The 26,242-nt window shown below is 38.2% G+C and overlaps 1 long non-coding RNA gene and 1 pseudogene across 2 annotated transcripts in view; both read left to right on the top strand.

The window, feature by feature from the left end:
* Positions 1-24,538, top strand: part of LOC308553233 — a 60,763-nt gene extending 36,225 nt beyond the window's left edge. The window contains exons 2-3 of the long non-coding RNA XR_013998214.1: positions 21,652-21,734; positions 24,460-24,538. This is a non-coding gene — a long non-coding RNA (uncharacterized lncRNA). The remainder of the gene's footprint in view (positions 1-21,651; positions 21,735-24,459) is intronic.
* On the top strand, positions 7,915-9,448 carry LOC308553555 (glutamine synthetase pseudogene; annotated as a pseudogene). The gene is made up of 2 exons: positions 7,915-7,922; positions 8,330-9,448. The product of its transcript is annotated as a glutamine synthetase pseudogene (transcript).
* Positions 24,539-26,242: the final 1,704 nt, after the last annotated feature.

The raw sequence follows: 26,242 nt of genomic DNA, 5'->3' as shown, positions 1-26,242 counted from the left end.
AATCTGTAGATTCAGTGCAATCCCTATTAAAATGCCAATGGCATATTTCAAAGATCTAGAACAAATACTCCAAAAATTTATGTGGAACAAAAAAAGACCCCAAATAGATAGCAATCTTGAAAAATGACAAAGTTGAAGGTATCACAACACCAGATGTCAAACTACAAAGCCACAGTAATCAAAACAGCCTGATACTGGCACAAGAACAGGCATATAGGTCAATGGAACAGAAAAGAAAACCTAGAAATTGACCCACACCATTACGGTTAATTAATATTTGACAAAGGAGCCAAGAACATACAGTGGAGTAAAGACAGTCTCTTCAATAAATGGTGTTGGGAAAATTTGACAGGTACATGCAAAAAAAAGTGAAACTAGACCACCAATTTACACCATTGCACAAGAATAAATTCAAAATAAAAGACTTAAATGTAAGTCACAAAACCATAAAAACCCTAGAAGAAAGCATAGGCAGTAAAATCTCAGACACCTCACATAGCAGTATTTTTGCCAATAGATCCCATAGGACAAGAGAAAATAAACAACTGGGACTACATCAAACTAAAAATTTTCTGCACAGCAAAAGAAACCATCAACAAAATGAAAAAGCAATTCACTCTATGGGAGAACATATTCACAATGACACACCTGACAACGGGTTAATTTCCAAAATATATAAAGAACTCATAGAACTGAACACCAGGAAGCAAACAATTCAATTAATTAATAGGCAAAGGACCTGAACAGACACTTCTCCAAAGAGGACCTACAGATGACCAAGAGACATATGAAAAAACATTCAAGGTAACTAGTCAGAGATGGATCAGAGAGATGCAAAATAAAACTACAATGTGGTATTCACCTCACATCTGCCAGAATGGCTACCATCAATCAATCAACAAATAACAAGTGCTGGCAAGGATGTTGAGAAAAGGGAACTCTAGTACACTCCTGGTGGGATGCACACTGGTGCAGTCACTGTGGAAAACATTCTGGAGGTTTCTCAAAAAATTAGAAACAAAACTGCCTTATCACCCAGCAATTTCACTTCTGGGTATATATCCAAAGAGACCCAAGACACTAATTCAAAAGAATATATACATCCCTATGTTCAATGAAGCATTATTTATAATAGCCAAGATGTGGAAGCAACCAAGTGCTCATCAGTAGGTGAGTAGATAAAAAAGTGATGGTACATATATATACATGGAATATTACTCAGCCATAAAAAGTGAATAAAATCTATTTCTGAGAACATAGATGGACCTAAAGGATATTATGCTAAGTGAAATAAGTCAGTAAGAGAAAGATAAATACTATATGATTTCATTTATATGTGGAATCTAAAGAACAATATAAATGACACCAAAAAAAACACACACACACAACAGAAACAAACTTATAGATACTGAGAACAGATTGGTGGTTGCCAGAGGGGAAGGCAGTTGGGGAAATTGGTGAAAAAGGTGAATGGATAAAGTAGTGATTGGTAGTAACAAAATCATCATAGGGATGTAATGTACAGCATAGGGAATATAGTCAATAATGTTGTAATAACTATGGTGCCCAGTGGGTACAGGAAATGAGGGGACCACTTTATAAAGTATATGATTGTCTAAACACTATACACCTGAAACTAATATAAAATAACATTGAATGTAAACTGCAATTTAAAAATTAATTTTTTTCTTTTAGAGAAACAACTGAATTCAATCAAACTAGTTTTCTTTCTTTTTAAAAAATATATATTGATTCAGAGAGAGGAAGGGAGAGGGAGAAAGTTGAAACATCAATGATGAGAGAGTCAGCATTGATCGGCTGCCTGCTGCACACCCCCGACTGGGGAATGGAGCCCACAACCCAGGCATGTGTCCTGACTGGATATCAAACTGTGATTTCCTGGATCTTACATTAATGCTCAACCTCTGAGCCATGCCCGACCAGGCTAAAACTTAAACATTTTTAAATTTAAAAAATATATATGTATGGTTACCTCATAGCTCTGTCAAGTTAACACATAATATGCTAAGCCATCATACATAGTCATACATGTGCCCCGTTTTCTGATCCAACACAAGAATGAGACAGGGAAATAATATGTGCAAGTAGGCAGAATTTGATTCAGTTTGGCTCAGAACTATGCAAAAATGGAAGTAGCTAATTTTGAGTAGTGAGTCTTCTATCATAGGAAGTGTCCAAGCATAGGGTACCAGAAAGCACAAATGCTCTCCCTTGTAGGGAAATGGCAAAGAAGAGTCATTCATTGGACGTAAAGATGAATTAGTTAACATCTAAGTTCCCTTCTAAATCTGATTCCATTATCCCTGCACATTCTAGTCAAAAGCATATGGAATTTTCACCAGAAAAGACCCAGTACAAGGCCATGAAGCAAGTTTCAATACATTTAAAAGAATTGAAATCACACAGAAGTGACATCAGAGGAATGGCAGCATGAGAGATCCTCTTGGCCTTTCCCCCTGAAATTTCAACAAATTAACCAACTATAATTCAACAAAGAATTCCCTACTCAATATAAAGGCATGCATGAGAGACCCCCGCATTGAAACATCTAAAGGTGGGCAACCAGGAATAAGCGGGGAGGTGAGAAGAGAGGAAAACTCAGACAGCAGCCATAGATACAGCCCTGCAGCCTGGAGTTTGAACCTCGGCCTGGATTGGGAAGGAAGCTGGTGGTAGCTGGCACTTCCTTTGGCCAGAAGAAACAGAGAGCTGCAAGAGCAGCCCAGCAGAGTGAATAGAGCAAATAGTAACTGAGCCAGCAGATGCCTTACAGAGCATGGAGTTCTGCTGTGTGGCTGTCCACTATCAGGTGGTGGTGTTTCAGACAAAGAAATGGAACCACAAAGCACTGCTGTCCCTTGGACTCCAAAACGTGCCTCCCATTGCCCTCAGTGTCAGGTGGAAGAGCACGTTATCAGTAAACCAAGAGCTATTGCAACAGAACCATTGTTTCCCTCTGTGACTGATCCCCTGGTGGGGTGCTTGGGGCAGGACCCCATGGAGGTCCAGGGTCACCATACCCCCAAACAAACCCCACCCCCAAGCAGCATGGCTGTATTGTCTTACAGAAGCTCCATGGAGGTCAAGTCTGGGAGATCACAGAGGTAAAAAAAAATATTCTGATTCAGCGCCATCTACTGGAAAATAGTAGAAAGACATCTTCAGAGAAAGCTGCTATAAAACACCTTTAATATAGGCATATATACATGCCTAGACAAAGGAGAGCAGCAAATACCATGAATAACCATGGTAACAAGGATGATCAGAAAGAAAATTAAAAATCCCCAGAAAGCAAGCTGGAATACATAGAAATATGTGATATAAATGACAGTGATTTCAAGATCGCAGTTCTGAAAATACTCAACAAGATGTGAGAAAATACAGACTGGCAACTCAGTGCACTCAGAAAACAAATCAATGAACAAAACGAATACTTTACCAAAGAGACTGAAACTTTAAAAAAGAACCAATCAGAAATCCTGGAAATGAAGCAATCAGTTGAGATTAGAGTGAACTACTGAGCATAAAAAACAGACCCAACCAAATGGAGGAAAGAAATAGTGATATCAGAGACAGGAATCTAGAGATGGTGCAGAGAGAAGAAGAGAGAGACCCGAGCATAAAGAAAAATGAAAGAGCTCTACGAGAACTATCTGACTCCATCAGAAAAGGCAATATTAGAATAATAGGCATTCCAGAAGAAGAAGAGGAGGAGGGAACCGAGAATCTATTCAAACAAATAGTAGATGAGAACTTCCCAAACTTATAGAAATAACTAGATTCTCAAATTCAAGAAGCAAACAGAACACCTAGTTACTTCAATCCAAAGAGGCCCTCTCTAAGGCACCATTGTATTAAAACTGTCAAAAATCAATGACTATGAAAAAATTCTCAAAGCAACCATGGAAAAGAAGGTAGTGACCTGCAAAGGAAAACCCATAAGAATATCATCCGACTTCTCAATAGAAACTCTATAAGCCAGAAGAGTGTGGAACCAAATATTCAAATGTCTGAAAGAGAGATATTACCAGCCACAAATAATATATCCAGCAAAATTATCTGTTAAATATGAAGAAATAAAGACATTCCCAGACTTACAGGAGCTGAGGGATTTTGTCACCAGAAAACCTCCATTGCAGGAAATACTCAAGGGAGTTATTGTACCTGAAACAAAGAGCACAAGGTCACAACACTATGAGTAAGATCACCAAAAAACTTACAGGAATAATTTGTGACAACAAAAACATGGGGGGGGGGGATTAAAAATCTGAACTGGCAGAGGATAAGATAAGATGTACTCAAAAAAACCCAAAAAAACTACTGTATGTATATGCAACTTTATTTTTTATAAACCTAATGGTAACCACACACAGAAATCCCCAAACCAGGATACATAGCTTAAAAAAAGAGGAAACAGAAAAAAGTATGAAATACCACCAAACAAAAACAACAGACAGAAACACAAAGGAAAAGAACCAATGGAGGCACAGCACCACCAGAAAACAAAAGATAAAATGGCTATAGGAAATCTTCATGCATCATTACCCTAAATGTAAATGGTCTGAGTTCACCAATAAAGAGGCACAGAGTAGCAAAGTAGATCAAAAACACAAAACCCAACCATATTCTGCCTACAAGAAACACATCTAAGCTGCAAAGACAAAGGTAGATTCAAAGTAAAAGGGTGGAAAATGATTTTCTAAGCAAATAACATCCACAGAAAAGCTGGTGTAACCATACTTATATCTGACAAAATAGATTTCAAGATAACAAGAGACAAAGATGGACACTTTATAGTAATAAAGGGGACACTATATCAAGAAAACATAACACTTAATATATATGCACCCAACCAGGGAGCACCAAAATATATAAAGCAACTAACTACTCACAGAACTAAAGGGAGAAACAGATCAACCATACTTGGGAACCTTAATATTCCATTGACAGCTCTAGATAGATCAACCATCTGCCTTAAATGAAACACTAGACTAAATGGACATAGTTGACGTTTACAGAGCCTTTCATCCCAGAGCATCAGATTATACATTCTTCTCCAGGGCACATGGAACATTCTCAAGAATAGACCACATGTTGGGTCACAGAACTAGCATCAACAAATTCAAGGAGATGAAATTATACCAAGCATATTCTCTGACCATGATGCCTTGAAATTAGAAATCAACTGCAAAAAGGAAGTCAAGAAACCCACAAGTACATGGAGGTTAAACAACATGCAACCAAAAAGTGACTGGGTCAAAGAATAAATTAAAAGATGAGATCAAAAGACATATAGAGATAAATGAGAATACAACATACCAAAACTCCTGGGATGCAGCAAAAGCAGTAATAAGAGGAAAGTTTATATCATTGCAGGCCTATCTCAAGAAACAAGAGAAATCCCAAGTAGACAACCTAACATCACATCTTAAAGAACTAGAAAAAGAACAAAAGCAACCCAAAGTCAACAGAAGAAAGGAAATCATAAAAATTAGAGCAGAATTGAATGTAATAGAGAACAAAAAGACTATGCAAAACATTAATAAAACAAAGAGCTCCTGCTTTGAAAAGATTAATAAAATTGACAAACCCCTGGCCAGACTCACTAATGAAACAAAATGTTGGTTCTTTGAGAGCCATAAAATCAATAATCCTCTAGCTACTAGAGAGAGAGGAGGGCTTGGGGGGGGGGGACATAAATTACCTGTACCAGGAATGAAAATGGTGGTATTGCTACAGGTCCTATGGTCATTAAAAGGATAACAGTAAATATTATTAACAACTTTATGTCAAAAATTTGACAACTTGACTATAATAGACAAATTTCCTGGAACTGACACACAACAAAATAGGATATATGAAGAGCTATTTAATTATGGTGGTTACATGAGTATAGACATTTAAGACACTGAATTCTACACTTAAAATAAGCAGATTTCATTGTATATAAACTTTACCTCAATAAAACTGATTTAAAGGAAGAAGTAGCTGGCAACTAGAAATGAAAGTGGAGAGTTCTAATTTAATTAACTGTGTTTTTTTTTAATGAGAGGGATGACATGTTTATATGGTAATGGAAATGATCTGATAGACGGGAGAAGGTTGATGATACATATGAGAGAGAGAATTGACGGATGCCGTTGAGCAGGTAGAATGACCAGGGTTGTTCTCGAAGAAGAGCCTCTAATGGGAGAAGATGAAGAGCCTATGCTTACAGATTTGGTAGCTTGTACATATGGCAGGGCAAGTGGAATTTCTCTTCTGTTTGTTTCTATTTGCTCAGTGAAATAGAAGGAAAGGATGGCAGAGAAGTGTTGGAAGATGGGGAAAGGAAGTGGTCAACTGTCACCAGGTAAGCTTGAGAGTTAACAGACTAGGTAAAGGTTGTCTAACTGCTGGGCAGCACTGAGCAAGCTCTTGAGATTAGTAGATGTAAAGTTAGACCAGTGCTATGAACTGAAGATTTGGGTTTTCCCCAGATTCATACATTAAATCACCAATGTGATGATACTTGGAGGAGGTGGCTTTGGGACATGAGTAGGTCGTAAGAATAAAGCCATCGTGAGCGGTACTAATGTTACAGGATAGCAAGAAGTTAGGAAAATTCCAGGGCAGGAGGAATAGGGAAACTGAGACAAGAAAATTAAACAAGGTCAAGCAGTTGGGACAGTTTGCAGCTGGCTTGTAAATAACAAGCCATTATCTTCCCCAAACCAAGGGCACTTGAGAGCAAATGGTTAAAAGCCTTCCTAACAAGAGAATACAGGAAAGGAGGGGGTAAGGGGAAAGGAGAAAAGGGCAATTTTATTTCACTCCCTAAACAGAAAAGCCAGCAGTCTCGGGGCTTGGCAAGATAAAATTACCAGGTGCTTCTCACAAATTCTGTGAAAGCCACAAGGTAAAGGGGGATCTTGAAAATTAATCCATACCAAGATATTCAGCAGAGGATTTTTTAAATCTATAGACCAAAAAATATATATAAGGCGGAAACCCCACACCACCCCACTCGCTCCTAGGATTAGCCAAGAGAGCCCATCTACGCTTTATGCAGGATGATAGATTTGCTTGCCCTGCTCTTTTAATAAATTTACATGTTTTACTTTCTTAATAAATTACTTAATAAATTTGCTTTAACACAATGCAATTATCTGGAGTCATTCGTTTGAATTCATTCATACCAGAAGACAAGCCCTCTCCCTCGGACTCAGGGAGCTATCCAATAACACCTTTCCTGGTGTTTTAGGTGCCTGTAACATTAGTACTCTCATAAAAGAGACCCCATAGCTCTCAGGCCCTTCTGCCATGTGAGGAAACACCAAAAGATGGCTGTCTGTGAACCAAGCAGCAGGTCCTCACCAGAACCCAATCAGACTGGCTCCCTGATCTGGGACTTCCAGCCTCCAGAACTGAGAGATGAATTTCTGTTTTTTATAAGTCATTTAGTCTATGGTGTTCAGTTATGGCACCTCAAAAGGGCTAAGACAACCAGTCAGCATAGTTTGTATTTTCCTCCAGTCTTGTTTGGCTACCCAGATTCAAGTTCAGGGCAGGTGAAGAGCTGGATTTGACCAGACTTGTGGTTTTGGCAAGTAGAGCAAGAGAGAGAGAGAGGATTGTATGAGGGTTTGTGCTAGAGAGGATGTGGAGGAAGGCCCAATGCATTTTGCTGTGTGGGGAGGGAAGTAAATGCATGATGGGTGAAGAACAGTGAAGAGGCCATAGATGAAGGCACTGCAGACCCGGGCAAGGGTGAAGTGCTGTGGTGTAGGGTAGTGGGTGGAGTGAGCTGGAAAGTAGGAGCTTGACCTTGAGATCTGGGTAGATTTGCTCTTATGGGCCATGGAAAGACTTAGGGCGTGAGAATGGGAGTGAGTAGTTAAGGCAGCAGGGAGCATGACAAGGTAATGGCAGGGTCCTCTGTGTGGATTTTGAAATCACCAAGAATTTAAAAAGCAGAAGGGTTGAAGAAAATGAGTGACAATGAACCAGGAACTGAAATGGAGCCTAGGATCAGTTGATGACAACAGGAAAAGGGCTTGTGGACACACTTGTCTGATAACATAGGAGTCAGAGCTGGGGGTGGAGGAATGGTTCCTGGGAAGCACCAGGGCAGGGATGTAGGAGTGAAAAGACTCAGAGTCTCCCAAGAGGCTGCACAACAAGTAGCTGGACACTTCAAAAATGGCAATGTCTGGAGAGCCAAGGTTGGGAAAAGAACGGAACGTCTTAGCAGCACTCCCAGCCTCCTCTATTCTCTCTGAACCTTGCTCTCACAGCCTGCCCTCCCTGCCACCTGCTGTCCCCCCAGAACATCTTCTACCAGGGCCACCTTGGCAAGTTTCCACTTGAACAAATGCATCAAGCAGGTGTATATGTCCCTGCCTCAGGATGATAAAGTCCAAACTATGTATATCTGGATTGATGGTACTGGAGAAGGACTGTGATGCAAGACCCGGACCCTGGACAGTGAGCCCAAGTGTATAGAAGAGTTGCCTGAGTGGAATTTGATGGTTCTAGTACTTTACAGTCTGAAGGCTCCAACAGCAACATGGATCTTGTCCCAGCTGCCATATTTCGGGAACCTTTCTGCAAGGACTTCAACAAGCTGGTGTTCCATGAAGTCTTAAAGTACAACCACCAACCTGCAGAGACCAATTTAAGACACCTGTAAAGGAATAATGGACATAGTGAACAATAAATATCCCTGGCTTGGAATGGAGCAGGAATATACTCTCATGGGCACAGATGGGCATCCTTTTGATTGGCCTTCCAGTGACTTCCCTGGGCTCCAAAGTTCATACTACTATGGCATGGGAGCAGACAGAGCCTATGGCTGGGTATTGTGGAGGCTCACTACTGGGCTTATTTGTAGGCAGCATCAAGATCACAGGGACAAATGCAGAGGTCATGCCCACCCAGTCGGAATTCCAGATAGGACCCTGTGAAAGAATCAACATGGGAGATCATCTCTGGGTGGCCCCTTTCATCTTGCACTGACTGTGTGAAGAGTTTGGAGTGATAGCAACCTTTGATCCAAGCCCATTCGTAGGAACTGGAATGGTGCCGGCTGCCACACCAACTGCAGCACCAAGGCCATGCTAGAGGAGAACAGTCTGAAGTACATTGAGGAGTCCATCAAGAGGCTGAGCAAGCGGCACCAGGACCACATCTGGGCCTACAATCCCAGGGGAGCCGGGACAATGCACAGTGCCTAACTGGATTCAATGAAACTTCCAACATCAACAATTTTTCTGCCGGCATGGCCAAAGGTAGCACTAGCACCCATGTTACCCAGGATTGTTGGCCAGGAGGAGAAAACTGGCTCCCATCTGCCAGCTGTGGTGACCCCTTCACAGTGACAGAAGCCTTCATCCACATATGTCTTCTCAATGAAACTGGCGATGACCCCTTCCAGTACAAAAACTAAGTGGACTAGACTTGCAGCCATCAAACCCCTTCCAATTAATTCATCCTGCCCCCACTTTCGCCCCTCTCTCAATTGTCATAACAGCTTTAACTCAAACGGTGAAATATCGAGGTCTTCTTTATTCCTCCTGCCCAGTTAATATCTCCTGCTTTCTTTGGCCAGGTTAGAGGGGTCAAGTTCATAATCCCTTCAGTCACACACACCCCTTTTCCCCCCCATCACTGAAGATTTCTAGTGTGTTAGTGGGAGGGGAGATGGGGAAACACCACCACTGCTTCACTTAATCAGATATTTGTCCAATAGACATAGCTATCCAGACAGTGAGCATAGTATTTGTGAGGGGAGGGAAAGGACCTTTTCTTCTTCAAGGTAGCTGAAGGGGGTGGGGGTGCTGGGCTCACTTTGTGATTGGGTTAGATATTTCCTCTTGGTGGGAAGTTACATTTCTTAAAAGGTTATAACCAGTTTTCTAATTAAAGTGAGAATTAGGAAAGTGTGGGAATCAGGCAGGAAAATGCTCTCTTACCCTGGTGTGCTTCCCTAGCCTGGGACTAAATGACCTCAACTGAAGAAACACTCAGCATAAAGGGATGGTATGGACAGCCCTACCTTAAAAGAAAAAGTTCTCATTGCTTGGTCCTCCATTTATAACACAAATCAGAGTAGTATTTTTATATTTAAATGCAAAAAAAAAAAAAAATTATATATGGGTGTGCAGATATGTGTGCTTTTTCTAAAGGAGAAAAACAATTCTGGTCACCGGGAGCCAAATTTGAGGCGAACAGTCTGGTTAGAAATAAGGCTCTCCTAAAAAGGAACCCTGGTACACTGCTGGTGGGAATGCAGACTGCTACAGCCACTATGGAAAACAGTGTGGAGTGTCCTCAAAAAATTAGGAATGGAACTGCCATTTGACCCAGTGATCCCACTTCTAGGAATATATCCTAAGAAGCCTGAAACACCAATCAGAAAGAACATATGCACCCCTATGTTCATAGCAGCACAATTTACAATAGCTAAGATCTGGAAACAGTCCAAGTGCCCATCAGTAGATGAGTGGATAAAAAAACTGGTACATTTACACAATGGAATACTATGCAGCTGTTAAAAAAAAAAAAAAAGGATCGCTTACCCTTTGAGACAGCATGGAGGGACCTGGAGAGTATTATACTAAGTGAAGTAGGCCAGTCAGAGAAAGACAAATATCACATGATCTCACTTTTATGTGGAATCTAATGAACAAAATAAACAGATGAACAAAATAGACCCAGAGACATTGAAGCATGCAACAGACTGACGTACAGCAGAGGGAAAGGGGCCTGGGGGTGGGGAGAAATTAACCAAAGAACTTATATGCATAACCCATAAACTCAGACAATAGAGTGGTGAAAGCCTGGGGAGGAAGTGGGAGGAGGGTAGAGGGGGTCAATGTGTGCGGGGGCGGGGGGGGGGGCAGGAGACATCCGTAAAACTTTCAACAATAAAGATAAATTTAAAAAAGAAAGAAAGAAGCCTCTCCTTTTGAGTGGGGAGTGAAGGTGGTGGTGTTGAAAAGTCACATGTTAGGGACTGTTAAACCCTCACTGCCATTTAAGGGTTTCTTTGTGCCCTGCCTGCCCTTCTGGAGGGGGTAGACACCACTCAACTAACAGGAGGAAGCACATTATAGCAACAGCAGTCACCTGAGCCCCATGGCTTTGGTTTAAAGACACATATATGAACTGGGGTTTAGAAATATGAGTTGGCTGGTCATCTTGAGCATGTATGTTACTAATAAGGGGGTATTGGGTTACTTTCTGGGAGACTAACATGTAACTAAAGCAGGAGTTTTAATATATTTTTGAATTTTTTTAAAGCAAAACAAGTTTAGATTTTAATCATATGTGTAGGGATTTGAAGTCTTTGTTTTACAGAATTGTTTCCTTCAACTGACTCCTTCCCATCTCTGCTTTTAGAGAAGGGCACAAGACTGGGATACACTTGTAATTTTGTATCCTGGTGTGTGTTCTGAATGTGAAATATTCCTTTCAGTCGTTAAGATTTCTGAGGAGTTATTTTTTTCTTTTATAATAAAAGAAAACAGCTCCCCCCCCCAAAAAAAAATAGCAATGTCTGGAAAGACAAAAACATCTGGATTCGATGCCCTAGGTGAAAGCAGACTGAACTGACATGGCAATTAAATGAAGTGCTTGCTACTTGATTGGATCCTAGATTGGGGGAAAAGGGACAGCTTAAAGGGCATTATTGGAACAGTTGTAGAAATTTCAATGCTGGCTGTATTTTAGATAATATATTTTGAATGGGTGCTAAATTTCCTGAATATAAAGTAAATTTCCTGAATATTTCTTAAGACTTATATGCTGTAGAATTTAGGGATAAAGAGACAGGAGTGGGATTTCAAAGGATTCAGCTCTCACACACCCCCATCTCTATCTCTATATTACTTGTATCTGTGTCTCTACATATAGAGGAAACAAATGTGACAAAATGTTAACAAATGACAAATATATAGATAAAGGAAGGATATATGAGATTTCATTCAACTATTTTTGCAACTTGTCTTAGGCTTGGAAATTTTTAATTACAAAATTGGGGAATTTTTTTTTTTAATTACTACACCCCACTCCTTGATCCTTGGCTCAAGATGGTATATAAGCCTTAACTACCCAACTATCCTCTGGTCTCATATTCTTATGGAACTCCTGTACATACATACATACATAATTAAATTTAGTTATTTTCTACTGTTAATTTGCCTTATGTCATTAAAGTCATTCGAACATCCAGGAGAACTAAGAGGAGAAAGGGGAAATTTTCCCCTCCCCCGCAGTACCATTGGTGTAGTTTTGAATATGCCCAATTATATGAATCCAAAAAGTTGATTTCACTTTAATAAAGAAGTGGTAGATTTTGTTAGAAATACACCTATTGTTAACTGACTTCTAAAAAATACAGCATTGGCAAAAGTAGGTTCACAGTTGCATTGTGACATTCTATTAAGGTAGTAAAGTTATTGTAATAATCATAACCTGCATGTCTTTTTCCGTATGAACAACTATAAACCTGCTTTTGCCCATTCCTGAATGTATTTAATGAACAAACTGATATGATATGCAGTGCTTACTGCTTGCCAACCAGATACCTTTCTAAGCATTCTTCTCATAGCAATTCTATGAGGCCAGAACAGATATTGTGTACAAAAATGTCTCAGACTTTCATGACATCACTCTATATGTCCTTGAGTTGACTGTATAAAACAAATAAAAAGTCAAAAAATTAATTCCCATGGAAATTCTTCTTTTTCTCTCCTGATTATACTGAATAATTAGGAGTGACAGGTATTTATTTCCTCCAAAGCATTATGATGTAACACTCTCACTTTCTTTTCTGTCCCTTATGCTGAGGGAGTAAATAATAGTTTTTCCACATCTCCAGTGGGAATTCTAAAGTAGCCACTCTAACTGATGACTGGATAATTCTTTGGTATTTCTTATACCATTCTGTCTAGTCCTGTAAAAATCAAGATGGCAATTGTAAATACTTCACCATGGAACTCTTTTCTTAAGACTAGAATTCTTCTAGTCAGAAACAAAAGTGACTAGAGATCAAGAAAACGTGATTTTGAGAAAAGGGTTGGGAAGAGGAGCAAAAAAGGTGAAAGGAACTAAGGAATACAAATTGTAAAGTACAGCCCAGGGAATATAGTCAATAATATTGTAACAATTATGTATGGTGCCAGGTGGGTACTGAACTTATTGGGGTGATCACTTCATAAATTATGTAAATGTCTAACCACTATGTTGTATACCTCAAACTGATACAATATTGTATGCCAACTATAATTTTAAAATAAAATATAAAAATAAAAGATTGAGTTTAAAATGTAAATAAAAACAAAATAAATGTTAAAAATCTAAAAATTAAAATAAATGGGATCAATGGGGGGAAGGGGACATCTGTAATACTTTCAACAGTAAAGATAAATTTAAAAATAAAGAAATAATAAAAATAAAGAAAATAAGAGACTGTGATTTTACTCTTTTTTCTCCTTTGCCTAAAAGTCTACAGGAAAGGCCAAGGATTTTTAAATTTTCTTTGTTTACATTTGGCTTATAGGCAAACTATTTCAACTTTTATTTGATTTTTATATAGGTATAGATTTATGTATAAATTACAGAATTATAAACCTAGAAGAAAATTACCAAGATCTTCTCACCTCCAGGTAGAGAAATGTACTGTCCATATCAAAAAAATGGTTTTCTGTCCCTGTCTTTCTGTTATTTTCTTTAGCATCTTGAAAGATATTGTAGATTAATCTAAATTATTATGTTAAAAGCCTTGTTTCACTTGAATATTTATTAAAGAAAAATATCAGTACATTTTGTTGCTATTATTGCTTGGTCTTCTGTTTTGTTTCTTCTGTGTGATTAATATATATTTTTTACTTTATTTTTATTGTTGACACTATTACAGATGTCCCCATTTTCCCCTTCTTTGCCCACCTCCATCCAGTCCCTGCCCCTCTCCTTTCCTCTGGTCATCACCACACTATTGTCTGTGTCTATGGGTTATGCATATATGTTCTTTGGCTAATCCTTTCACTTTCTTTCATCCAACCCCCTTCCCTCCTCCCCTCTGACAGCTGTCAGTCTGTTCCATGTACCCATGCCTCTGGACCTATTTTGTTCATCAATTTATTTTGTTAATTAGATTCCACATAGAAGTGAGATTATATAGTATTTGTCTTCCTCTGACTTGCTTATTTCACTTAGCATAATAATCTGCAGGTCCATCCATGCTGTCACAAAAGATAAGGTTTCCTTCTTTTTTACAGCTGGATAGTATTCCATTATGTAAATGTATTTTTCTAGATTAAAGAAAAGTCTAAATTAAGAGACATTTGTTTCTAAATCTAATTGTATGTCAGTTGCCTTGATATCATTGTAAGTAGATAGTTATTAATAAGAGGAAAGGAGCAAAGGGGGAAGTCAGACATTATAGGCATGTCATTGGGCGGCTTCACCAGGAAACTGCAGTTTCACACTTCTCAGGGAGGTAGATACATGCCCAGTAAAGGTGAAGGTGCAGGGAAGGTGCTTACTGTCAGTCACACCTGGGAACAGAAGTCATTGGCCAGAATGGACTTGGCCACCGAAAGCACTTGGAAATTTGGGAATACATAATCCTGTAAACAAAGACATTTGCTCTTTTGGGACTGTTTTGCTCCAGGTGCGCTCTCCTGCTTCCTTGCATTTGCCCATATGGCCCATGACCATGCAGACACCACACACAATGGATTAATGGACTGCAGTAGAAAACACAAGCTAAACTAGCCTGATGCTGGACTGGGCTCGGCTCTAACATGGAAAGGAAACTCTGGACACTGGTTCTGATTTTAGCTCTACTGAAACTCCAGCTACACTTCTATGACTGGATTAAGGGAAATGTAACTTTGGAACCCCAGGGCTGTAATTCCATGGAAATAAAGCATTCTACCATATCTTATCCTTGAGTGGGAGCTTCCAGAAATAATTATTCTAGTGGTATCCCAAGAAACCCACTCTCACAACCAACCAGGGGAGATAAGCCCCTCTCTTCTCCTGTAACAACCTAATAAAATTTCACCAAACAGGCCACTATAACTTAGAAACAGAAGAAATGACAAACAATTTTAAACATTTAATCTCAACCTTGTATTCTTCAATTGGAAAATAAGTTTCTTTACAAGGTGACTTTAAAAGAATCACTGTCTTGGCATTATTAATAATCACTATTTTCTAGTCAAGTCTTTAAAAGACTTTTCTCATTCATAAATAGCAAACATTTAGGAATATGAAATATTTCAGACAGAGAGACAGTAAAATAAAACACCCATGTATCCATGAACCACTTAAGCAAACACAAACATCAAGTTTCGTGGTAGATTCCTTTGCTATTCTGTGTATAGCATTAGTAGGTCCGGCACATCTTACTTCTAGAGTTATTCATCGTTGTGACCTTTGAGTTCTGACATCCCAAACTACTTGCTCTTCACTAATTACAAACTGGAGGCAGGCTTATGACCATTACTTAGCAAGTATGATTCTCCTGCTACCTGCCTTTTAAATCTTGCTCTGTTGGATGATAGTCAACATGTGGATTAAAAAAGAGTCCCAATTATCTTCAATATTATTAATATTTCATGTAATCACGGTGCGTTTCCACCTTTTTAAAAATTAGCTGCCCATTATTTGGTCTATTCTCTTAACTTCTGAAGTTCAAATGAAACATGATGGCCCACAAATACACACGGTGATGGAAAAAGGAGGGCTTTTTTTGGATAATCTTCCGGGCCTGACTTAACAGCAAAATGCAAATCAGACTCTACATTATTAAAATTTTCACTAAATGTCCTGGGAAAGCCTGATGAATTTAAAATGTACACATGCCCAGCTGTGCATCACAGTCATACCATCTTGTTGACTCTAGTGCACCAGACCTGAGTTAAAAACCACACCTCTGCTCCTCACCAACTGTGAAAGGGGTTGTGAGTTATTGACCCCCTCCCTAAGCCTGTTTCCTCCACCTAAATTGGAGATAGTAATTCTATCACCTGCCCCTTAACAGTTCTATTGATTAAATGAAACAATCCAAGGAAAGTGCTTAGCTCAGGGCTTGACACAAAGAAAGCATTCCGTATGTTACCATGGTCATCATTAACATCAGTGTTTTGAGACAGCAGGAAAATAAATCTCAGGAAACAGGTCAGAGAACTGGGATGGCAATTTAGAGAAATGTTGGACAGGCCTGGGAAGCTGCTGAAGGCTGGCCACTTGAAGCTAAAACTTGGATTGATTAGGACTATGATTTTCCTCTCCATTTGAATTTTAACTAGAAATAGAAGATACTGATACAGCATCAAAGGAGCTGAAGGAAGAGGGTACGAGGATCTGAAATGCTTTGTATTTCCTTCACTGTGGATGCTTCTGCTTTCTGCTAACACTGCACAATATCCAGAAGGGAGGTTTTCAACCTTCACATGAACATCACCCAGGACTTCAATTCAGTAGAAGATGGGAGATGGGGGAGGGGAGAGAGGGCATGCAGAAATCTGCTTGTTAAAATGAGTATCCAAAAAGGGACATCTGTAATATTTTAAACAAAAATTAAAAAAATAATTTTTTAAACAATAAAAATATAAAATAAAGAGTATAAAATAATAAAATAAAATAAATGAGTTTCATGCTCACTGGCTCATCCACATTTTGGGAAACACTGATTTGGAATGTACTGGACGTCAATCCTGTAGCTGAACCTTCTTTACCCCCAATTAGTAAGGCTGTTATCACACCTTTTCTTTAGTAGACCTTTGATAACCAAAAATTTTAAACCTGAAACTTATTAAACCACAAAATCTCAACAGTGGCAGAGAATGCCCAGGTCTCCTGGTTTAACATCCACATAATGATTGACCCCCACCCATGGCTGTATCCCCACTTCACATTCACCCACTGCTTGAACGTCACCAATAACAAGGATCTCACTCTTTCCCACGGATATCCATTCTTTCTTTAGGCAGCTCTACCTGTTCAAATATTCTTTCTGGTATTGAATAGAAACCTGTCTACCTTTGATTTCCAGTTGTTGGTCCTACACCTAATTCACAGGACTACAGAGCAAGTCACAAGCCTAAGCCTTCCCCACACTAGCCATTAGAATATTTGAAGATAGTTGCTATGACCCTGTGTGCTGTCTTCTTCATTATCCACATTCAAGAACAAAGGAAAACTAAAAAGAAAAGTTGCAATCAAAACCTTTATCAAACACCCAGATATACCAGTCAACTTGGAAGGTATAGGTTATGCTCCTATGCTATTTGTCCAAATCACTAAGGCCAGAGATGATTTGTTTTGTTTTTGAATACATTGACGGCACCACAGTACGACAATAATAACAAGTCAATCTGTTAATTATCCCAAAAAATTCCCCCAAAATACTGGTAAAAAATTAGACTTTAATGGGAATGAATCAATAGTTTGATTTTAACACAAATTCCACAATCTTTACTATGAAGTTGTAACTGTGGAGCCAAGACAAGAAGATAAAGAATTCAGTGATGGGAAATGGCTCACATAGATCCATACTCAAAGGGAAATGGAGTCTCAAGATTCATTCATGTAGTCAAGAGATTAACTTCACTGAGCATTTACCCATCAACAGTACAAGAGCCTATGTGAGACACAGACACTCATAAAAAAGACTAAAAATGGTCCCATTCTTAATGAATGTCCAATACAGCCAGGGAGCTAATAGTCAATTCTTACACTAAGAGCTGGTCCTTGTAACTACACAAAGAGCTATAAAAAGAACTATAAACCAAAAAAAGCTGTATTTGAAATGGCAGATATCTCTTAGTAGATAGCAGCACCTTTTAGACCAGTTACTACACTGCCACTGAAACTTGGTTATGTGTGAAATTATATCCTGAAATGTTCTACCTACTTGATATTGTTAAACTCATCATTTGCACTTATCTACTCCAGACCTGATCACACAGCATTTTAGCAGTGGATTTTATCTGTTTCTATGTAACACTAGAGCACCTTGAAGGAAGGATTCCATCTTGTTAACCCTGTATCTCCAATCGTTTAGCATAGTATTGGCACATGGGAATAAGTATGTGCTGAATTCATGAGTGAAAATATTCTACCTTTAAGGAAAAACAAATTACATTCCATGTTAGTTTTAGAGGAAAAAGTGAGACTGTATTTAAACAAAGATACATTAAAGTAGATCATTCATTTGCCTACAAATTTCTAATTATCAGAATACTTTTGAAATACATGTACTGTAAACCCTTGATTTAACAAACCTCAGATTCAACAGACAAAAATTTCAGTCTATATGTCATATGTGAAGATTAACACCCTGTTAATTTTAAAATGCTTTTAAACAAGATTTGCTTAAAATTAAATTAACAGGTTACTTCTGTTATTAATTTCCTGTTATTTTTAACAAATTTTAGTGAATAGGTTCATATGTTGGAAAAAACACTGTAGTAATTTCTCTGACATAAATAAATATTACATATCTACAACTATAGTCTAAACTATGTTTGGGAATGATTAGCACGTGATCACACGGCATCTCGGGTAGTAACTGGTTCTGTTGTCATATGGTGTGATTTTCTGCAGCAGTTTTAACACTTGCTGGCCGATATTCCAACTTGCACTAAGCCACACCCCAGCCTTGTGCATTTGTTTAATCAGGGTGACTGGTGAATGCACCCACAGTACTAAAAACAAAACAAACCCTGCTGATGGTAGAAACTATACCCATAAGGGGGCACCATTGAGCTACGCTTCTCCAATCACCTGTAAAGAGTAGTAATATCTAACAAGGGTTTACTATGTGCCAAGCACTGTTCTAAATGCTTTGAGCGTACACCGTGAAAGCAGTATGGAGCTACGTCAAAAAATTAAAAATGGAACTGCCTTATGAACCAGAGATTCCACTTCTGGGTATTTATCCAAAGAAACCTGAAACACTAATTTGAAAGAACTTATGCACCCCTGCGTTCATTGCAGCATTATTTACAATAGCCAAGATTTGGAAGCAGCCCAAGTGTCCGTCAGTAGATGAGTGGATAAAAATGCTATGGTACACCCTGGCCAGATGGTTCAGTTGGTTGGAGCATTGTCCTGTACACCAAAAGGTTGTGGGTTCAATCACCAGGCAGGGCACATAGCTGGGTTGCTGGTTCCATCTCTGGTATGGGAGGGAATGGATCAATGTTTCTCTCTTACATCAATGTTTCTCTTTCTCTTCCTCTCTCTAAAACATATCCTCTGTGAGGATTAAAAAAAGAAAAAAAAAAAGCTGTGATACATTTACACAATGAAATACTACTTGGCATAAAAAATAAGGAAATTTTAACCTTTGTGACAGTGTGGATGGACCTGGAGAGCATTTTGCTAAGTGAAATAAGCCAGTCAGAGATAGGCAAGTACCATATGACTTCACTCATATGTGAAATCTAATGAACAAAATGAACTAACAAACAAAATAGAGATAGAGAGCAGGCTGACAGCTGTCACAGGTTGGAAGGGGGTGTGGAGGAGTTGAGCAAAACAGGAAAAAAAGAGAAAAAACTCTTGAACTCTGCAACAGTGTGGTGGTGATTGCTGGGGAAGGGGGAAGTGGATGGGAAAAGGTGGAGGAGGATATGGGGGGATAAATGTAATGGACTGAGATGACTTGGGGTGGTGAACACAATACAGTGTACAGATGATGTATTGTAGAATTGTGCACCTAAAACCTACATAATTTTGTTAACCAGTGTCACCCCAATAGATTCAATGAAAATGGAAATTTTTAAAAATAAATGCTTTGAGTGTATAAACTAATTTAACCCTCCCAGCCTAGGAGGCAGGCAGGATGGCTATTTCATTTTACTATGAAGAAACTGGGGCATAAAGCAGTTAAATCACTTGCCTGAGTTTACACAGCCAGCGAGCAGTGGAGCTGGGATGCAGCTTGCACAGTCCGGCTCTAAAATCTGCTCTTTCAGCCGGGCCGGCTTGGCTCAGCAGTTGAACATCAACCTATGATCCAGGAGATCCCGGTTCAATTCCTGGTCAGGGCACATGCCCGGGTTGTGGGCTTGATCCCCAGTAGAGGGCGTGCAGGAGGCAGCTGATAAATGACTCACCACTGATGTTTCTATCTCTCTCCCTCTCCCTTCCTCTTTCTGAAATCAATTAAAAAATATATTAAAAAATAAATAAAAATAAAATCTGCTCTTTCATCCACTATGTGATACTGTCTCTCTAATGTTACTATTCTTGCATGAACAGCAAAGTCAAACTGAAAACATTCCTTCATCATTACATTTGAAAACCAGTTATCATAAACTTTTCCTAGTTTGTGTGTCTGGCTTTAACTTTAAGTATTACATTTAAATTATATTCAGAAGTAAATAAAATTACATTTATAAAATAGGACCTCTACCTATAATGGGATAGAGTTTATTTCACAAGGTAGTTAACACCACAATGATAAAATTAAATTTAACAGAATGCAAAAGGTAAAGAAGTGGACATAAAAAAATAGGCAAATTTATATTGAGTTTGAAGTTACAGTTTTTTAATAAAATCAGACATTAGCATTAAATGGATAATGCTGTCACGAGACACACAGTAAATCCCATTACAAAGGTGACTGGTAGAAATTGTCCTTGATAAATAAGGCAAAGAATATTTGCGCTGCTGACCTGCTCTTCTTCCCAGCCTGAAAAGAACCAGTGAACTTGTTAGGTGTATTTCAACACAAAATTAAAATACTGTTGCATTGCTCTACACTTCTGATCCAAATCAGACAGACTGCATCAAGGAAGACACTTGGAGCTCCCGCTTAAATAGAACAGGGAGTGCTCATACAGTCACTGTGGTCTCAGTTCTTGCTAGTTCTTCTTAAACAGTAAAAGTTGCAGAAAGACTAGTTTTTGCTCTTTAAGAACTCTAACAAGTGCCAAAATAGAGCCCTGAAGTTTAAAAATTAAACAAAAATGAGCTGCAAAAAATCTAATTCTAGGTAAAGAGAAATGTCATTTGAAAATTAATTTCAATTACCAGTAATTAACAAAGAATATTCCAATATCCCAATATCTGTACCTGTTAAAATACATATTTGAGGCTAGAAACAGTATGTTTCACAAAGATTTTGAAAAGAATTAATATATTGGTATAGAGAATAACAAAAAATTATAGCTCAATAAAACTGGAGAACAAACATTTTAAAACAGAATTTTTAAAAATTGTGTTTACTTTTGAACAACGGTTGGTTACTTACTTTATTGTCTTTTTGAAGCCATTTGATAAACTTAACAGAAGACACAACTTTAATTCACTTTACCCAAAATACTCAGAAGATACTTGAAAACACACACCCCCATATATTAGAAGGTACTATGAAGCTAGGAAAGTGCACAAAGAAAGACAAAAGACAAACAGGTGGGCAGGATGAGTAGCAGAATAGTTCATTTCAGTGGTAACTTATGAAACTCTGTTAAAATGATGGTGTAAGGACACTGGCATGTGATAAGGATGGAGTCAGTAATTTTCATTGACTTGTGGATATAATTAAGCTCTGATTTTATCAGAGATTTGAGAATTCTGTCATTATCTTTCTCAACAATTCTAGTATGATGTGTTTGTTTCCTACAGAAGCTCCTATTATCAAATGATAACTGTCAACACAAAAACTAGTTGAAAATATCCCCAAGAGGAAGTGATAGCAGAGAAAGGGGGTAAGTAGAGCACTTTTCTTTTGCCTTTTGTGTGTGTGTGTGTGTGTGTGTACGCACGCATGTGCTTAAAATAATGAATATGAATTTGATAAAACCAGTGCCTTTCAGTGACTCAGCACAAAAGTGGGAAGTAGAAAAATGAATCTGTCATCTCTCCCTCCTCCCCTCCCCCTCCCTCTCCTCCAGGCACCTCCTGCATTTTTTCCTGTCCCTCTTCCCTCCCCCTGGCATGCCTTCATTCCTTCCGACTCTAGTGCTCCCAGGTTCCTCCTGTTCTAGAACAAAAGTCAAATAAGCCCTGAACATTTTTGTACGGATTACTCTGAATCCATCACACCCCAAATTATGGTATATTAGAATATTTCTGGTCAAGATGGAAATGCTCCATAGGTATAAAGACAAATGTCAGTAATTATCTAATTCACAGGTAAAAATAGTCTAAAAACATTTAAAGTAATTTTTGAGCTGCAAAAACATGAAGCCAATATTTCATTATCTTATACAGTGTCCTGATTTCCTTATATGCCACAATATGCTAACTCCCTGGGATTCCCTCTCAGTGGATCTGAAATTTAGAGACCTGTAGAAGAACAGTGCTTCAAGGAGCAATTTCAGCCACCAGTAATGTATATTTAGTAAATTACATTTTGGACCTCTGACCCAGTAACAGCTATGTGTCTGACTATTCCACCTGAAAAATTAACAATGTTTCACCTTAGCAGTTTTCTCAGTGGTTAGAGCGTCCACCCGCACGCAGACTGAAGGGTCCCAGGTCCGATTCCCGCCAAAGGCACAAACCTAATTTGCGAACTCAATCTCTGGCCCTGGTCAGCGCTCAAGCAGGAGGCAACCAATTGATGTCTCTCTCAAATCATCAAATCATGTTTCTTTCTCCCTCTCCCTTTCTCTCTCCTTCTCTCTCTCTCCTCTCTCTCCCTTCCACTCTCTCTGAAAAACAATGGAAAAAATATACTCTGGTGAGGATTAAAAGAAAAAAAATTTAACAATATTTCACTAGCCCAGGCTGGCTGGTTCAGTTGGTCGGAGCTTTGTCCCCTACACCAAAAGGTTGCAAGTTCGACTCCAGTCAGAGCACAAACCTAGTTTTGGAGTTTAATCCCTAGCCTGGGCACATATGGGAGGCAACTGATTGAAGTTTCTCTCTCTCCCTTTCTCTCTCTCTAAAAGCAATAAACATATCCTCAGGTGTGGATTTAAAAAAACAATATTATTTCACTAAACTGAGTAAGATTATACCAAAAAAATCCAATTCCTTCTAAAAATATATTGTACAAAGTATTTAATTTGGCTGATTAATATTTATTACACTTTTATTATTAGGACCAATAAATATTTACATTTGTTGATCTTTGGTGCATTATGTATACACTGTAGAACTAGAATTTTAACAAATATGTTATATAAAATGAAAATTAAATTATTCATTTTTATTCCCTGCATTATCTAAAATTGCTGAGTACAACTGGCCAACTGAGAAAAGGCTGGATTCAAAAAAATTTTTTGTGGAAATAAATACCGTGGGATTGATACAATCAATTTCCAATGCTGACAGATGGTTCATTCATTTGAGAAACTATTTATGACAAAGACCAGCACTTGGATCTTACCATTAGTCAGGATATTCTAAGGAATTAAAACTAATTTTAATATCCAAGTCAAACAATTATACAGGTAAAATTATTTCTTTTACCTCAAGTTATAATGTTGCCCAAGTAAAATAAATTTTTGAGAGGGATTACCCATTTTTTGTCTTGTGTAATCTTTTCTACAACATCCATTGATGTCAAAAGCTATCTTTACCTTCCTTCCAAAATCACAAAAGTAAAGTTATACTTAGTAAAACATAACTACTAGACGGGTATTTTAAAAATGCTTCTCATACTGACAGCTATCTCTCCTGCCTGGCTATGATGAACCTCCAATATCCCAAGAGCCCCATGTTTAGCCCACTTCAGTTTTTCTGAAGTTCCTTCTTATCAATATATTTACCTTTAGTTTCAGTAGTTCCCTGATTCAGGACTAGCATTGACTTGTCCTTTGGTTACCAATGGGAAGAAAGATCTTGTTATTTGAAAGTATTTGTCTCAATTAATTTTTCTTAAACTCAGATCTATGAATCCACAAAGACATGTTCTTAGGGTCTGAAAGTCCTCTTCAAGAATTTTCATATTGTGATTTCCTTTTACTGATAATCTGGAAGAGATTATCTAGACAAATCGAATAATCACTCTATAACCAAGTACAGCCTTGGGATTTTAACGGCCTTGTATGCGTTTAAGTTTATGATCGAACTGGCCCCAAAGAGGACTTCTTTAATTGTCAAGTGGCTACCAAGGAAAGAACAGGTTGACTTAATACATAATCGATTCATTGTTGCTGAATGACAATTTGGTACACTGGGTGAATGTAGGTTTTGTGGTTACTGGATCCTCATTCAGCAAGCAAGAACACACACATGCCAACTCAACAGTACCATATTTATGGTGCAAGCCAAAAGTTGGTTTTAGTAAAAAAACATTCACCAGGCACATTAATGTTGTTAATTTGAACATTATTGATTTTAGGGTTATGTTTGCATTTTCCTCGGGTGTCTGTTTTTGTTTTATGGTTGTACATGAATTAATAAGGATAAAGAATTTTAATTGGGTTTTATGTTTCTATCTTTAAACATTATGATAAAAACAACTTAATTCAATTTCCAAAGTGTACAAAGAAACTCATACTACTCAGCAAGAGGAAGACAAACAACCCAATTAAGAAATGGGCAAAGGACTTAAATAGACACTTCTCCAAAGAGGACATACGGATGGCCAAGAGACACATGAGAAAATGCTCAACATTGCTAATCATCAGAGAGATGCACATTAAAACCACAATGAGGTATCACTTCACACCTGTAAGAATGGCTGCCATTAACAAATCAACAAACAACTTGTCCTGGCGAGGGTGTGGAGAAAGGGGAACCCTAGTACGCTGCTGGTGGGAATGCAGACTGGTGCAAACACTGTGGAAAATAGTATGGAGGTTCCTCTAAAAATTAAAAATGGAGCTGCCTTTTGACCCAGTGATCCCACTTCTTGGAATGTATCCTAAGAATCCTGAAACACTAATCAGAAAGAATATATGCACCCCGATGTTCATAGCAGCACAGTTTACAATAGCTAAGATCTGGAAACAGCCCAAATGCCCATCAGTAGATGAGTGAATAAAAAAGCTGTGGGACATTCACACCATGGAATACTATGCAGCTGTAAAGAAGAAGAATCTTGTACCCTTTGGGACAGTATGGATGGACCTGGAGAAAATTATGCTAAGTGAAATAAGCCAGGCAGAGAAAGACAAACATCACATGATCTCACTTATACATGGAATCTAAAGAACTTAATAAACTGATGAACAGAATAGATTCAATGACATGGAATCTTAGATCAGACTGACGAATGTCAGAGGGATGGAGGAGGGCCGGTGGGTGGAGGGGGAGAGAGTAACCAAGGAATTAATATGCATATATGCACAACCCAAGAACACAGACAATGGTGTGTAGAGGGACTGGGGAGGGGGATGGAACGGGGTGGAACGGGCCATTGGGGAGAAAAAGGGACATCTGTAATATTTTAAACAAAAATAAAATTTAAAAATTAAAAAAAACCAAAAACAATAACTTAATTCAGCCCGGTGGAATTTACAAGAATTTTCTTCTTCTAAAAGAGTTCCATATATTATTTAAGGTTGAGAGACATTGATCTAATTGATTCATTTTATATACCCTGTGTTATTTGTTGAAACAAGTCTTGTGCTTTAAAAGTCCAAATTGCTTTGGCTAGTAAATTTAAGTGAAATCAGCTAAAACAGTCATATCACTATGGTACATGCCATAAAAGGGTTCAAAAGAAAGTGGGGAAAGTTCAAAGGAAGCACATAAGCTAAAGACTCACTTTAGGACATGTGTCTTAATACACAGAAAAGAACCAGAGAAAGGAAGGAGTGATATCCCACCCCCTAGATACTGGTTTAAAAATGCAAAGCACAAGTAGATTTTACACCTTCTTGACTTTGTAGTAGTTCAGAGAACACATGAAGTGACATGAATCAGAAATTAATTTTGTGTCAAACTCAATTTTAAATAGGCTATTATAGAATAGACCAAAGGTAAGGTATTATGATTTGTTAAGGTAGTTTTTTTCTTTCCCTTTACTTTGTGTCTTCGTACAAATAAGTTTACTTATATGAAAGTGTATGTTAGCTGCATTGTCTTTTACTTTTAAAAATAATTTTCATTTACATCAAGCAGTTCTAAGTCAAAACCAGGAACTCAGCATAGTGGCTCCTTTACCATTTTGCAGTGAGGTAGCTGAAGAGCAAAATAGGGAAGGTCATACAGTGAGTGGTCCCCTTTACCTTTGAGTCTATACCCTCAATTGTTTTTTATATCTGATGTACTTAAAACTTTTATAAAATGTTTGTGAAATAAGGTGAGGGCATGGAGA

This window comes from Miniopterus schreibersii, assembly GCF_964146895.1.
Source record: "Miniopterus schreibersii genome assembly, chromosome: 2".
NCBI lineage: Eukaryota > Metazoa > Chordata > Mammalia > Chiroptera > Miniopteridae > Miniopterus > Miniopterus schreibersii.
Note: the sequence above shows the minus strand (reverse complement) of the source record. Positions and strands in the feature narration are given on the sequence as shown.